Consider the following 4,997-nt stretch of genomic DNA (forward strand, 5'->3'; position numbering starts at 1 on the left):
CCCCTGCCCTGAACCCCCTGCTGCACCCCACACCCCTCCTGCACCCCGCACCCCTGCCCTGAGTCCCCTGCCGCACCCTGCACCCCAACCCCCTACCCTGACCTCCTGCCACACCCCTCACCCCTCCTGCACCCCACACTCCAACTCCCTGCCCTGAGCCCCCGCCACACCCCACACCCCTCCTGCACTCCCTGGGGGCAGGGAGGGTGCGGAGTTGGGGTGGGGATTTTGGGGAAGGGGTTGGAATGGGGGCAGGGAAGGGATGGGAAGAGGTGGGGCAGGGGCAGGGCCTCATGGAAGGGGTGGAGTGAAAGCGAGGCCGAGGGCGGCAGGGGAGAGGTGTCAGTAAATGCGGCCCTTGGGCCAATATACTAGTCCTCATGTGGCCCTCATGGTCATTTGAGTTTGAGACCCCTGGTATAGACAGAATCATATTATAAAAAGGGGAAGCCCAGAACAGGAAAATTGAGCTCCCTTTGGGAGACTTCAACAGGAACCCTCCCGCTACTGATGATCAAGCCATGGGAGACCCATCAGACCCTAACACTATTGTTAAGGATGGGAGTATAACTATATTTGCAACTTGTGCATAGGTCTGTATAGAATTTCTATATGCTTGGGTAATTATAACTTTCATGGTAACTTTATTAAAACTTGTAAAATAGACTAGACTTTGTACTGGTGAATGTATGTGTGGTCATTACCCTTGGTCTTTGTGTGCTCCTAGAAACTCACTCTAAAGAAAGTAGCAGAGGTGACTTTCACTCTGTTACGCTTGAAACTGCAGTCGCCAGAGCCAAACCCACAGTGGTGTAACACCACATTACAGAATTCAGTTTACATAAAATAAAAGGCTACACCATTCTGTGCAAACTTCCTCTGATTGGGAAAAAGGGGTCCTAAAATGTTTTATCTATTAACATTAGAAATAGCCAAACTGAAAGGTAGGGTGATGCATCAGAAAGAAAAAGAAAGATTTGTATGAGTAAGAAATTGTGAATCCTGCGCGGGGAGAGATTTCTGCTAAAGAATCAGAAGGAAGATCAGTTGAATCTTGTGCTGTGCCCCTACTTACAGAACTCGAAAGACTTTATCCAGCCCATAATTAGAACAAACCAGCTATGTATATTTCCAAGGCACCCATCACAGTTATATCTAGGATCACATGTAAGTAAGAGTCCATTCCAAACTATGCACTGATGCATTCTATGAAGCAGAACAGAACTACTATTTATTTTTAAATGCAGACTCGTATCTTGCAATTCCTACTTTACACTAACCAGCACTGACAGCTACAGTCAACAGAATACTGTTGTTAGAAGAAACTGGGTTTGGACAAAAGAAAATGAAAGTTTGGAATTATAACTATACACAGAAAGACACATCATAGTACAACAATATGGTAAAAAGTCTTAACTATTGTATATTTAATTTTAATAGAATGGTTCCTTTTGTTTTGCATCAGCTTCTTTATTCTGCACTGGTAAGGTAAGCCTAACCAATTTTGTTGCCAGTTTCAGATTATAATTTAATGAGATGTATCAGTTTCAAGAGCCTCATCAACTAGTCCAATTGAAAAGACCGATGTAAATTAAAGAAGTTATAATTTTATAAGAATGGTAAAGACATTTACTGTCTTCAAGCTTCAAAAGATACCTTTCCCAACTTCCTTTTTAGAATGATGTAACCTCACTACTATTTGTGTGGCTACCTCTGGGAGTTCATTTATTTTCAAAATTAAAACATCAGACTCAAGTGGGGAAACACACACACACACACACTTCAATATGTTGTAATGAATGAGTTCAGAAGTGATTTCAGTACATAGAAAACTATGTTTTGTAACAGAAAAACTATCCACTTGTCATAGCTATTTCTGTCCACTTCCTTGTATCCAGTTCTCAGACAACAAAATGTAATTGCTTTTTAAAACAAGCCATGAGTACTGAAAACACAGTGTAACACATTGGTGAGTGCATTACCCATCCCCCTCTGTACCCAGTCCACAGAGGATACAAATATGTTACAGCCCCAGCTAGGAAGATTTAGCTACATAGCTCAAGGTGGAACTGCTTGTGCTTTTAGCTCTGTAGATCCAGTACAGTAACTGTAATATCATACTACCAAGGGTAATTTGATTAACAATCCCTTTCTGGGCAGAGGATAAATTTCTATACAAATTAAGTCAGACTGCACTGTATAGGATGTTCACATTGCAGTAACAAATATGTCATTGCCAAACTACAGGGCTGCAGTGGCTAACCAACTTTGGCAAATGAACAGGTGCTATTCCAGTGAATCAAGGTCTCTCAGACTAAAGCAGCCAAGCGTTCGGACCAAAATCTGAGTGTTTTTATTTGATCCTCTACTTATGTGTTTCTCAGCCTTCTCTGGTTGGTGACCCCTTATTCAAAGTCAACAAATTGCACAATCCCCTTATAGTTACTATTAAAGCAAGAGTAATAAATATTTTTTTTAAAAGGTATCAGTGATAATCAGAAGCCTACCTAATTTTTGTATGTGTGTGAGGCTGATAGAGAGTACCTGACCTTGAAGGGTAAAGAGTATGTAAGAGCAAGATATTCTTTGCTATCTACTGTAATAAAACTCAATGCCTTCTGACCTCCTGGGGGGAGGTTGCAACCCACCGGCTGAGAAACACTGCTCTATATTAACCTGTAACTAGGAGCTAGATTTCTGTATCCATTGAATGGTACCTCACTCTACAAGTAGTCCCACTGAAGTCAGGGGAACTAACTGAAGTTGACTGCTACTATATTGCAGTAAGGGTATCAGACTCTGTCCCTTAAGAACATAAGCACATACTGGGTCAGACCGAAGGTCCATCTAGCCCAGTATCCTGTCTTCCAACAGTGCCGAATGCCAGGTGCCCCAGAGGGAATGAACAGAACAAATAATCATCAAGTGATCCATCCCGTCGCCCATTCCCAGCTTCTGGCAAACAGAGGCCAGGGACACCATCCCTGCCCATCCTGGCTAATAGCCATTGATGGACGTATCCTTCATGAATTTATCGAGTTCTTTTTTTAACCCTGTTACAGTCTTGTCCTTTACAACATCCTCTGGCAAGGAGCGACTATTTTAAACTGAATGCACAGCAAGGGGTTAACATCTACAGTGGGGAGGAAAATTGCTGCAGCTTATTCAGCAAGGACCCAATCCTGCGCCAATTGAAGTCTTGCCACTGACTCCAATACAAGCAGGATCAAACCTCAGTGGTGTCATTGCCCTGGAGACCTTTCGTGTCGTTAATAGAATCATAGAGTTTAAGGCCAGAAGGGATCACCTGATGATCATCTAGTCCAGTAGTTCTTAAACTGTGGGTCAGGACCCCAAAGTGGGCCGTGATCCCGTTTTAATAGGGTCGCCGAGGCTGGTGTTAGACTTGCTGGAGCCTGGGGCTGAAACCAAAGTCCAAGCCCCGCTGCCCAGGGCTTCAGTCTTTGGCTTTTGCCCCCCACCCAGGGCTGAAGCCTTCAAGCTCTGGCTTTGGCCCCCCTCCTGGCTTTGCCCTCCACCCCGGGCAGTGGGGCTTGGGCTTCAGCTTTCGCCCTCCCGCTAATGGCAATGGGGATCAGGCTTCAGTCCGCCTTCCCGGAGTCATGTAGTAATTTTTGTTGTCAGAAGGGAGTCGCAGTGGAATGAAGTTTGAGAACCCCTGACCTAGTCTGACCTCCTGTACAGCACAGGCTACCAACAGCACACAGCACCAGCACGGATCTACATTTCCATATTAGCTCCTAGTCTAAAAGAGGCAGAACATTTCACTGAGCGTATAGGATACAGAGGTTTTTTGGTCCATCTAAGTTAATAGCAAGGTTTAGAAGCTTTTTAAATTTAACAGAGTTCAGATAATCTGTCCTACCTGTTTCATGGAGGCCTTAATCCAATTTTTTTAAATTATATTTTGCATGTGTTTACATCTTGCTGTGAACTAGAGAATGAACTTTATAGCACTTACGTACGTTTTCATATGAAGCTCAGTACTACTCCATATTATTTGACTTGTAAAATATCCTGGTGTACATTGACCTCTAAATTTCTGCTCTCCCTCCCTCTCTAGACATATAGAGAGGGAGAGAGAGTGTAAAATATAATGAACTTCTAAACCACTGAAAATAGCAATAGAAATCACCTTTCCACAACAAGATAGCGCTCAGATCCCTACATGGTCTTGAGAGCCTGGTAAACTTTAAAAAGAACAGGAGTACTTGTGGCACCTTAGAGACTAACAAATTTATTAGAGCATAAGCTTTCGTGGGCTACAACCCACTTCTTCGGATGCATCCGAAGAAGTGGGTTGTAGCCCACGAAAGCTTAACAAATTTATTAGAGCATAGTCTCTAAGGTGCCACAAGTACTCCTGTTCTTTTTGCGGATACAGACTAACACGGCTGCTACTCTGAAACCTGGTAAACTTTACTGATTGTTGTTGGCACCAACGCTATAAACCTGCCCTTCTTCAATAACATTTCCTTATCGCTGATGGTCAGAACTTTCCTCATCAACCCAATTTATTCCTTTCGCTTCCTCATGGGTCAATAGGTCCAAAGGTTAGCAAAGCAGCGTTTAGATGGTTGCCTTGGTGTGGCATGAACTGGAATGACACAGTCTAAAGTTAACAGCTTGGACAGAGCTTTCACCCAAGCGTTCTAGAGCGGGTCTCCTTCCCCGACACAGTAAGGTCAGAGCCAACTCTGCTGCCACCACCTATCCCCAGAGGGGATGCAACTGCCATACAGTTAATACCAGATCCCCCCCCACCCACCCCTAAGCTGAGGGGCGTTGGGGGAAGAGAGCGGAGGAGAGAGGCAGAGAGAAGCTTCTGTAACTTACCCAGGAGGTGGGCTGGGATCCGCTCTGCGGGCTGCACCGTGCAGAGGGAGGGATGGAGCCGCCGGCGGCCCAGTCACAGCGGTGATCCGAGCCCCCCGGCTGGCTGGGCAGAGCAGAGCGCGCGCTTCTCACGCACCTGC

The 4,997-nt window shown here is 44.9% G+C and overlaps 1 protein-coding gene across 3 annotated transcripts in view; it reads right to left on the reverse strand.

The window, feature by feature from the left end:
• Positions 1-4,997, reverse strand: part of TMC5 (transmembrane channel like 5) — a 41,340-nt gene extending 36,343 nt beyond the window's left edge. For all 3 annotated transcript variants that reach the window (XM_029911310.1, XM_029911307.1, XM_029911308.1), the window contains exon 1: positions 4,858-4,997. The gene's annotated coding sequence lies outside the window, so the exon portion shown is untranslated. The remainder of the gene's footprint in view (positions 1-4,857) is intronic.

The sequence above is a fragment of the Terrapene carolina genome, unplaced genomic scaffold, assembly GCF_002925995.2.
Source record: "Terrapene carolina triunguis isolate 2854851 unplaced genomic scaffold, T_m_triunguis-2.0 Scaffold93, whole genome shotgun sequence".
In the NCBI taxonomy this organism is placed as follows: Eukaryota; Metazoa; Chordata; order Testudines; family Emydidae; genus Terrapene; species Terrapene triunguis.